Source organism: Mesocricetus auratus, unplaced genomic scaffold (assembly GCF_017639785.1).
Source record: "Mesocricetus auratus isolate SY011 unplaced genomic scaffold, BCM_Maur_2.0 Super-Scaffold_100676, whole genome shotgun sequence".
NCBI classification, from domain to species: Eukaryota; Metazoa; Chordata; class Mammalia; order Rodentia; family Cricetidae; genus Mesocricetus; species Mesocricetus auratus.
In genome coordinates, this window is record NW_024429266.1 from 97,339,032 (window position 1) to 97,350,990 (window position 11,959).

At 43.4% G+C, this 11,959-nt stretch overlaps 1 pseudogene; it reads left to right on the forward strand.

Moving 5' to 3' along the window:
- The first annotated feature begins 6,753 nt into the window (after positions 1 to 6,753).
- Positions 6,754 to 7,909, forward strand: LOC101842100 (annotated as a pseudogene).
- Positions 7,910 to 11,959: the final 4,050 nt, after the last annotated feature.

The following is an 11,959-nucleotide window of genomic DNA, read 5'->3' on the forward strand; positions in this document are numbered from 1 at the left end:
ACCATTATGCTGAGGGCCTAAGTCAGTCCTATGCAGCCCCCCACCTGTCAGTCCAGAGTCTGTGATCTCCCTCAAACTCAGGTCAACTGTCTCTGCAGGTTTCCCAATCATAATCTTGATCCCACTTTCTCATATGATCCCCCCTCCCCTCATTGAACTGGACTCCCAGGTCTCTGCCCAGTGCTTGGTTGTACATCTCTGTATCTGCTTCTATCAGTTACTGGATGAAGACTCTATGATGACAATTAGGGTAGTCACCAATCTGATTACAGAGGAAGGATAGTTCAGGCAATGATAACCCCTTCTATCAAGATCTCTTTCATTATACTCCCCCTCCATTCCATCCCCAACTTAGGCATCCTGATACCTCATATTCTCATCCACCCATTTCCTCCCTTCTACCCCCTAACCCAAGTTTACTCAGGAGATCTCATCTATTTCCTCTTTCCAGGAAGATCCATGTGTTCCTCATAGGGTCCTCCTTGTTACCTAGCTTTTCTAGGGCTGAGGATTGTAGCTGGTTATGCTTTCCTTTACATCTAATAGTGGATTAATTTTTGTTACTATAAAAACTACATGAAAGCATCATATTAATTATTCATAACAATCATAATCATACAATAGTAATTGAGATAATCTGTGTTCTCAAACCATGATCACTCACATTTAGCTCCAGTATAAACTCTTTCTCACAATCTTTGAGGAAATATATTTTTGGGGATCTGAAGGAAATCTTGTTATTATTCCAGCCTTATGAAGCAACTTATATCACTGGTGACAACTACTCCAGATTTTAAATTTGACTGGAGCATGAAATCATAACTCTGGTGGGTCTATGATGGTATTGGCAGACAAGATTAACTATTATGGGGAGAGTTTGTCTTAATTCTGGAAACTGCACTCCATGGCCAAGCATGTTAAGATTTATAAAGAAAGGGTAAACTAGTGACCAATACTCAGGAATCTGTTTCCTAGCTTTGAAGCAATATGACCAGTTGCTTCCGATTCTTGCTGACATCACTTCCCCACTGTGTTGTAATGCACCCTTTATCATGATCCCAATAAGCCTCCTTTCAATATTATGTCTTTTTTAGATTATACTATAATCTCATGTTTCAAATCCATGTTATTTTTAATATTCTTACCTAAAATTTTCTTCTTTTTTTTTTTTGTTTTTCGAGACAGGGTTTCTCTGTGTAGCTTTGGAGGCTGTCCTGGAACTTGCTTTGTAGACCAGGCTGGCCTTAAAGTCACAGAGATCCGCCTGCCTCTGCCTGCTGAGTGCTGGGATTAAATGTGTGTGCCACCAACACCCAGCAAAATTTTCATTATTTAATGTAGCATACAAGAATTATATGTATATAAATATATATTCCTAAATACAACCTCTTCGGTATATATAATGTTGCCTATGTATATGTTGCCATTTTAGTAAAACACAATGAATCAAAATACAAACCTGTAGAGCTCAGTCACAACAGATATATTTTCAAAACAATCCCTGCACATAAGCCTCAGGTAACATTGTGGAAGGGGCTGTGGAAAGATTGGTAGTGTCAGTGTATTGGGAAGTTTGCTCTAATGTAATATATCCTTGTAAAGTCAGAGAAAGATCATCAAAATCTTACCAATATGGCCAACTAAACTAGAGCAGAATGAAGGGCACAACTATAGATATTCAAAAGTGGATGAGGTAAAGTCAAGGAGATCTCAAGGAAAATGAGGAAAACAAGAGTGTGAGAAACAGTCTTGTTCAGGAAAAAAAATACTTCAATTGGGTATCCAATATCAAAATCTTTTCCTTAAACTTGATTTTCTCAGGTTTTTATGCATAGGAAACACAGCAAAAATTCAGAGGGAACACTGGCTGTGATTAGTGAGGATTTGGTTGTAATAAACATGGACAAAGGTTTGTTGGGCTTTTGGAACAGGTTTCTTCGAGGAATGTTGAGGGGTTTGGAGCTTCGAGATGCAGAATTCCTGAAATGTGATCAGCAGAGATTAACTGTCCATTTGCATAGACTTTGGCATATGAGAGTGCCAAAAGCAATGCAAACAGTATAGACAACTCTCATGAGTTTTCAGAGGGCAGCAAGGGCTCCTAACAAAACAGGTTGTGGGTCATTCATTTTATATTCTGTCAATGACTCTGGCCTCACTCAGTACTGTGCACAGAATTTCTGTGACAGTAAATTCATAGGCAATGGTCGCTTTGTTTAGTGGATGAAGCCTCAGGTCAGGCTGTAGTGTAGGCTATATCATGGATTGTGATCAATAATGTCATGGATTGTGTTTATAATGAGACAGAGCAAGAAATGAAGCAGAGAATTATAAACACCTATGGTGATGGGAGTAAAGCAGTTTTACAGTATAAAGACATAGACAAGCAAGATAGGAAAACATCTGTAACTGGTAAAGGTCTCAGTCTACAGTGAAAAGGAACCTGTGACTGTATTATCAAAGATTCCCAAGGGCAATATATAACCCAAGTATATAACCCAACCCATTTGTAAAATGCAAGATTTTTCCAAAGAGAGAGACTAATTAGAAGGGCTTTCCTCAGCAAATCTAAATTCCCAGTTTTTCCCATGGCTTCAGACCATATGTCACACAGAGACTGCTAAAGATGGATTCCAGGGGATCCAGGCTACATTTAAGCCTTGGTAATTTCCCAGAAAATTCTTCAGGTGGAGTTTGAAGGCTGTGTCATGGTTTCAGAGACCTTTAAGGACAGACAACATGTTACAGGTCAGAGTGTATTCTAGGGGACAATGAGAAGTCACCATGTAAAGTTATGAAAATAAGCTTTGGTTACAAGGGGAAAGCTGGCATGTGGGACATCCCAAGAGCATGGGAAATCCACCAGGAAAAAGTGTATGCACAGAATGGACTGGATCAGACAGAACCCGCTTGTCATAGCCAGCACAGCTGGAGGGATGGAACACAGATAATTCTATCCATACTGCTCAGATACCAAGAAATGCTAGTATTTTTGTTTGCCCTGAGGAGGTTTCAACGTTGCTTTAATCCAATCTGTCTTTGCTGTGGCCTCATTTCCTCCTTCTCATTACAAAAGCTCCTATAAGGCAAGGGATATAATCAACAAGACAAAATGGTATCCTGTAGGATGGGGAAAATGTTCACCAACACCACATCTCACAGAGGGCTGATCTCCAAAATATACAAAGAACTCAAGAAACCTGACATCAAAATACCAAATAATCCAATTAAAAACATATTCAGATCTAAACAGAATTCTCAACAGAAGAATCCCAAATGGGTAAAAGGCACTTAAGGAATTGCACAACATCTTTAACCATCAGGGAAATGGAGATCAAAACAACTCTGAGATACCATCTTACACCTATCAGAATGACTAAGATCAAAAATACTGATGACAGCATATGCTGGAAAGGATTGTAGAAAGGGGAACACTCCTCAGTTGCTGGTGGGAGTGCAAACTTGTACAGTTGCTTTGGAAATCAGTATGATGGTTTCTCAGAAAATTGGGAATCAATCTACCTCAAGACCCAGCAATACCACTCTTGGGCACATCCCAGGGGATTCACATTCATACCACAAGGACATCTGTTCAACTATTTTCATAGCAGCATTATTTGTAATAGCCAGAACCTGGAAGCAACCTAGATGCCCCTCAACCAAAGAATGAATAAAGAAATTGTGGTACATTTATACCAGGGAACACTACTCAAGTGGCTAAAAAAAAAAACAACATCTTGAAATTTGCATGCAAATGCATAACACTAGAAAAAAGCATCCTGAGTGAGATAACTCAGACACAGAAAGACAAACACAGCATATACTCACTCATAAGTGGATATTAGACATAAAACAAACGTTAACCAGACTACAGATCACAATCCCAGAGAAGCCTAAACAAAGAGAACCATAAGAGAGACATACATGGATCCCCCAGGGAAGGAAAAGGAGAAAAAAATCTACTGAGTATATTAGGAGCATGGGGAAGGGGAGGGTGGTAGGGTAGTAGCAGGAAGGAGAGAAGTAGAGAGGGAAGGAAATATGAGGGATCTCAAAGGTTGGGTTGGGGGAAGGACTGAGTGGGAGAGCAAGAAAAGAGATGCCTTGATAGGGGAACCATTATGGGGTCAGCAATAACCCTGGCCGTAGGAAAATTGACCGGAATCCACAAAGATGACACCAGCTAAGAATCTAAGCAGTAGTGGAGAGGATACCTTTACTGCCCTTCCTACACAATCAGATTGGTGACTATCTTAGCTGTCATTATAGAACCTTCATCCAGTAACTGATACAAGATGCAGAAATCTACAGTTAAGCACTGGACTGAGCTCCCAGAGTACAATCAAAGAGAAGGAGGAATGATAATATGAGCAAAGGGGTCAAGAACATTCTGGGGATACCCACAGAAAAACTGACCTGAGCTAGTGGGTGCTCACTGATTCTGGACTGACAATGGAGGAACCTGCATAGGACCAAACTAGGCCCTATGAATGTGGGTGACAGTTGTGTGACTTGGGCAGTTTATGGGACCACTGGCAGTGGGACCAGAGTTTATCCCTAGATCATGAACTGGTTTTGGGGAGCCCATTCCCTATGGAGGGATACTTTGCTCAGCCTAGATATAAGGGGGAGGGCCTTGGCCCTGTCTCAAAGTGATGTGCCAAACTTCATTGACTCCTTATGGGAAGCCTTACCCATTCTGAGGAGTGGAAGGGGTGGGGTTGTACAAGGAAGGTGGGGAGAACAGGAGGCAGTGGAAACTGAGATTGGTATGTAAAATGATTATTTTAAAGTAAAAAATGAAAAAAGTTAAAACAACCTCAAATGAAAAAATAACATTTCTTTCATTATCTCATACAACATGTTTTAATGTATTTATTTGCCTTTTTTTCCAATTCTGCTCCAATTCTTTCCCACTTCCCTACCCATCCAAATTTGTGTTATATGTTTTAAAGTCTTCAAAACCAGTTTGGTGTTGTTCAAATATCCTTGGAAGAGTATGATCTTCTACTCAAGATATGTGGTCTTCTACTTACGGGGAGCACATGCCTAGAGAAAACTGCCCCCCCTCCCAGAAGCTAGCAAATGGCTTTAACTCCATGAGTTATTGGGGGTTCTGTGGAGAATTCTCCTGTCAGTGGCTATGGCTTGGGCTCACACAGGTTTTCTACATGCTGTCGGGACTGCTATGAACTTGGGTGTGCAGTTGCCTTGTTGCATCCTGAAGAAAATGCTTCTCACAGTTAGGGGCTACATCAGACTCTTACATTTTTTCTGCCACACTTTCCACAGCAATCGCTGAGCCACAGGAGGTTCACAGTACGCAAGCGTTCACTTTACAGACTCTTGTTCTCTTCGTCTTGGCCAGCTGTGAGTCACTGAATTAAACACAACCATGTGAAATTTTCAGGGGGTGGGGGTAGAATAGGGGGAAGAGGGAATCATAGGATCGAAGACAGATCAGGCACGAGAGTGACCTCGAGTGATCTAAAGGTATAACATCAATTGGCAAGCTAAACAATAGTGGAAGGACCACCTCGAATGCCCATTCCTGATAATGAACTTGATGTCTATAACTATCCGGGAGCCTTCATCCTGGGACTGATGGAAGCAGAGGCAAACACACATCTAAGCACTGAACTGAACCCAAGGAACCCAGTGACAGAGAGAGAGGAATGATGAGCAAATTGGCAAAGAATGGGCTGGCAAAACCAGCAGAGACAGCTGATCTGAACAGGGGAGTGCTCTTGGACCCCAGACCGACAGTGGGGAGGCCAGAATGGGACTGATCTGGACCCCCCAAATGTGAGTGTCAGTGAGAAGGCCTGGACAACCTATGGGGCTCTGAGCTGTGGATCAGTGTCTATTCCTGGTATACAATCTGTCTTCATGTGCCTATAGCACAAAGAGAGATGCTCTCTCAGCCTGGACTCTTAGGGGAGTGCCTTGACCCTACCAAGAGTAAAATGATAGACTCTAGACATCCCCTATGTGGAAGTATGTGGCAATAGGGTGGGAGGGAGGGTGGAAGGGGAGTGCGGGAGGAGGGGAGGGAGAGGGAACTGGGATTGACATGTAAAACAAGCTATTTAAAATAAAAAAAACTAAAAAAAAAAAAGAACTAATGAGATGACCACTCAAAATATTTCATAAAATAGAAAAAGATGTGATGTTTGCAAGTCTTCTTTAGGAAAGTAGTGTTACCCTGATTATAAAACTTTGTCTTATTGATAAATAAGGATGAAAGAGCTTCCAATAAAATACTGGCAAACAGACTTCAAGAACACATAAAAATATAGCTCATCATGAAAAACTCAGGTCTATTTAGGAGATGCATGGATGATCCTGCATACTAAATAAATGTAATTCATCAGATGATTGTTCTCAATTATACAATCATATACTTGTTTTGTTTTAGATAAATAATAGTTCTTTGATAATTTCCAATACCCCTTCCTGATAAAATTCATAGGGAGATGAAGAATAGAGGGATATATCTCAACATTTTATCATTTATCCAGTATTACACTAAACAGAGAAAATTTCAATTCATTTTCTCTAAGATCAAGCAAATGGTAAGGGTGACTCATATAGAAAGCAAGAATTCTGCTGCCGATGGCCCAGCAGGCTAGTAGTGTGGGTTCATGGCGGCTCCGGGTGTGGCCGCGAGCTGCAGAGCAGGCGGCCCAGCTCCCTGCATCTCCCGCCCGCCGCGACTGTCTGGGAGATGGTGCCAGGCAGATGGAAATCCTAATGACACTCTCCAAATTCGCCTCCATCTGTACCATTGGCGCTAATGTCTCGGCATCAGAGAAAGAGATTGGATTAGTCAATTTTGGGAATTGCTGCTACTGCAACTCAGTTCTTCAAGCACTTTATTTCTGTCGTCCATTTCGGGAAAAAGTTCTAGCATACAAGAGCCAGCCCAGAAAAAGGAGACCCTTCTCAAGTGCCTGGCAGACCTCTGCCACAGCATCGCCACCCAGAAGAAAGTTGGCGTGATCCTGCCAAGAAATTCATCACACGGTTGCGAAAAGAAAATGAGCCGTTTGACAACTACATGCAACAAGATGCCCATGAATTCTTAAATTATCGGCTTCATACAATTGCTGATATTCTACAAGAAGAAAGAAAGCAGGAAAAGCAAAACGGTCGCTTGCGGAATGGGGATATGGACACCGAGGATGAAACAGCACACCAGACCCGACATGGGTCCATGAGATCTTTCAGGGAACATTAACTAATGAAACAAGGTGTCTTACTTGTGAAACTCTAAGCAGCAAAGATGAAGACTTTTTAGACCTTTCTGTTGACGTGGAACAAAATACATCAATTACTCACTGCTTAAGAGGTTTTAGTAACACAGAAACTCTGTGCAGTGAATATAAATACTACTGTAAAAAGTGCCGAAGCAAACAGGAAGCACACAAACGGATGAAAGTGAAGAAACTACCTATGATTCTGGCTCTACACCTGAAAAGGCTTAAGTATATGGACTAGCTTCATCGATACACAAAGCTTTCCTCCCGGGTGGTTTTTCCTTTAGAACTTTGTCTATTTAACACTTCAGGAGATGCAACCAGCCCAGACAGGATGTACGACCATGTGGCTGTCGTGGTTCACTGCGGAAGTGGTCCCAATCAAGGTCATTATATTGCAATAGTTAAGAGTCATGGTTTTTGGTTGTTGTTTGATGACGGCGTTGTAGAAAAAAAATAGATGCACAAGCTATTGAAGAATTCTACGGGTTGACGTCTGATATCTCCAAGAACTCGGGGTCTGGGTACATCCTTTTCTATCAGTCTCGGGACTGAAGGGAGCCACGGTGGACGAGAGAAGCGTCTGCATGCTTCTCTGGTTGTTTCGGAAAGGATCAAGCTGATGTTCATGAAGAGAGAGATGCAGGACGCTCAGGGCAGTGGCACACTTTGCATACAGTAAAGCAAAGACTGGATTAACACGCCCTTCCCATCACAGTAGTTGAACTTTTTGCTCAGGAATCATGTTGTCTGTGCAGTTCCACGCAAGGAAGTGAAATCAGAGATAGCAGCTCCTCTTGTAAAGCAGCCGCCCGCTGCCGACACACATTTTCTGTAAACCGCACCAATGGTGATTTGAGTTCCTCGGGAGGGCAGCGGAAGACTTAGAATGTGCTAGGGTGATGGAGCGCACTACTGTGCGCACACGGGATGCTTACATTGCAGATGGGAGCGGCTGAGTGGTATTTTCAGACATACTAGAAAGTACCTTTGGGCCCAACACTCGCAGTTGCCTTCCTGACGCACAGAGCTAGCATACATGGGGCCAGTGTCAGGAAGTCAAGGATACTCTGCTTCTCTGGAGAAGCGTGTGATAATGTACAGTGTATGTACACGGAGGGAGCAGTTGGTCAGCAGTGGCTTCTTGGCTCCCCAAGGGGAAAGCCTGGCTTTGTAATGATCATTTCCCTTATTTATTTCATTAAACTGGTGGCATCCGAGCATTACTGGAGTGCCGGTGAGTCTGTCAGCAGATCTGAGCATATCTCACTAGTTTGTCAGCCGAAGTAGTCCTGTTGTTTGTTTTTAAGGTGAACTGAAAATTCTAGCTGAAATCACTGAGGTAATCATGAGATGATGGCAATGGATGGGTAGAGCCTGTCAGGAGGAACTACCCATGACTGAACGTTTGCTCTTTGTCATAGTTTGTCACTTGCTTTTGTAAGCTTTAATTTCAGTAAAGTAGAAATCTGTTGCTAGAATGATAAAGGGAACCCCAGTGTGATGCCAGCACAGCGTTGACCAGAACCCCCAACCTGCCCACAGCTGTGTTGATTTTGGGTCCCCTTTTAGCCTTGGGAAGGACTGCTAGATCATCAGAACCCCAGCAGCCAGGGAGCAGCTGGAGCCGTTTGAAGGTTACATTTTGGTAAAGTAGACCCCTCCCCCTCCTGGCCTTCCTCGCCCCCTTAGAATGGTGTTCAGAAGCTTGTGACACAGTGCAGGGAATTTTCGGTTACGTCCGAGCATCAAGTGGCGTGGCAGGGGCTGAATGTAACTTGCAGGAAGAAACTGAAGACTCTAGTCAGCGTCACAGCAGCCAGGCTCTGGGTAGTTGGTCACATGGCATTCTTCATGCATTGGCGTGGCCTGTTGATGAGCCCCTACTTTTCTAAAGTTACTTTACTCAAACTGTTGCCTGAGAAGCAAACAGCAAAAAGAAGCGTTTTTGTGCTGCTATTATTAACATTTATTTTCTGAACCTTTGAGCTCAGGAAATGACTTCTATCTGTTTGTCCCATAAGCAGATTTGTAACAGGGTCCCTTAGCTAATCGAGCTTCGTAGACAAATGTGCTGGGAGAACAAGGGGACCTTTTGACAAACTCATTTTCTAGTTTCTAAAGCCTTCCCCTGACTAGGGTTTGTGATCTGCCAGCATCGCACAGAGAACACAACCAGGAGTGTGGCGGAGTCAGAGCTGCGAGAGCGCTTGAGGGCTTAAACCAAACCATGTTGGAAGTCAGAACTGTGTTGTTTTGTGGCTTTGTGTTCCAAGAAAAGGTTCATAAAGTATGGCTGAGCCCTCTAGGCTGCCTCGTGCAGCGCTGTGTTGTCTGCTCGTACACAGTTCTCTGACTTTAAAACATACACAGGTAAAAGCCTAGTTAAGTTCCGGATTGCCTCAAATTCTAGTATGGGTGCGAGGCAGTTAGCCACGCCCTACTCAGGTCTGCTCTGGACAGTATGCAGGGAAAGGACTACTGGCTGTTGGCTCTAACTCTACTTTTTATTCTTAGTGCAGAGGGATCTAAGTAAACATCTTGAATTTTATCAGAAACTCAATAAACTTTAAAAACACACAGGGTTTGGGTTGGGGACTAGGAATGTCTGGTGTAGTAGGTGAAAAAGGAGACCCGCCCAGCACGCATTTTGAGGGGGTTGTTCTTTGCCTGTGAGCATGACGAGGGCAGATGCAAGTTGTGAGCAAGGCTAGTTGCTGTGTAATCATGTACATGTTTGCTGGGGCAGCTGTCCCGAGTTTTGTATATTAGAACAGAAGTTGCTATGAATTATCGTAACTAAAAGTAAATATTGTAAGTTAGCCCCACGTCTGAGGTGTGTGGCTTCCGTCACAGGAATTTTACCTTTAGAAGGTTACTTAAGACAGGAGCCACATGGCTTAGGAGGAGCAAGGAAATGAGCTATAGTGGCCTTACGGCCTCAGCCATCAGCGTAGGGGTTTCTTTCCACGATGGCTGTGGGAAGACCTCACTTTCACATGAAAGACTTCGGCATCAAAGCGCAGGGCACTGAACCAAACCCTCTGCCCAAGAACCGGGGCCAGACCACTGGCTGCAAATGCAAGAGGTGATTTATTACATACACAGGCGCCTGTGGATGCTACTGCAACTCGGGGGCAGAGCATACCGGGCTTGCAGGGAGTACAATATATATAGAGTTTTAATGGTTACATAAGTAACAGGCATTTCATTGGCTCATCTTGGGGGCAGGGGTAGTTCCCACGGACTAAGTTTCCTGGTATTACCTCATGAAAGACCCCGGCACGCTTCAGCAATTATTATCCAGGTCCCATGACTACTATGGTGATCATAGACACAACTGGGGGCAGGGGTAGTTGCCAAGGACTAGGTGTCCTGGTATTGCCACATAAAAGACCCTGGCATGCTTCAGCAATTATTATCTGGGTCCCATGACTGCTCTGGTGACCACAGATCCTGTTTGACATCCTGCCAGCTGGGCGAGGCACCTGGTCTGGGTTTCTTTCATTAGGCAACGGCCTTGCTTTTCTTTTCCTAGGGGGTCCTGGGTAGGGGTCTTTCACACATAGTCCTGATACTTTCTGTAAAGATGCTTTTCATTACAGATTCTCTTCGTGAGGGATGTGGCTGGGAGCTGAGAGGCAAGGTGCTGGAGTCCTGACTCTCCAGTGAACTTAACTGTGTGACCTCGGGCAAGTCGCTTAACCTCTCTGTGCTTCAGTCTCCCTCTTTTAAATGGGAGTAGTAACTACCTCACAGGGTCGTTGTGGGGATTAATTAGAGAGAGTGTCTGTAAAGTGTTTAAGGTTCTTGTAGAAGGCGCTATATAAATACAAGATAATATCTATTAAAGTTGGCTTATTTGTGCTTGTTGGTTTTTTAAAAAAAAGAATTCTGCTGCAGCTGCTGGGATTCTTTTTGTCTTTTTTATTTTTAAATTAAATTAGAAACAAAGTTGCTTCATATGTCAATCCCAGCTCCCTATCCCTCCCTTCCTCCCATGCCCTCCCACCAAACCCCCCATTCCCCTCCCCCAGCTCCCACTCCTTTCCCCAGGGAGGGTGAGTCCCTACATGGGGGTGTCCATAGTCTGTCATTTCATCCAGGGCAGGGCCTAGGCCCTTCCCCAAGAGTCCAGGCAGAGAGAGCATCTCTCATTGTGGGATGGATACCCAAAGTCCATTTGTATGCCAGGGATAAATACTGATCTACTACCCAAGGCCCCATAGATTGCCTAGGCCTCTTCACTGACACCCACATTCAGGGGGTCTGAATCAGTCCCATGCTGGATTCCCAGCCACCAGTCTGGGGTTCAAGAGCTCCCTTCTGTTCAGGTCAGCTGTTTCTGTGGGTTGAACCAGCCCAGTCTTGACCCCTGACTGATGGAGGAAGAGGCAGACACCCACAGCTGAACTCAAGGAACCTAGTGACAGACAGGGAGGACTGATGAGCTGGGATTTTTAATAAGCAAAACAATAACCCTTCTATTTACAAAGTATAGGCACCCTGCAAAAAAAAAAACAAACAGATAAACTTACATAAGACCAACAAAAGTAAAGTACCTAAAAACAAATCAAGAGGTTGTAAAACCCCTAAAATGAAAATTTAAGACACTGAAGAAATAAATTGAAAAGTCAATAGAACATGTAAAGATTTTCAAGATTCATGAATCTAAATTATACCACTGGAAAAATTGCTCT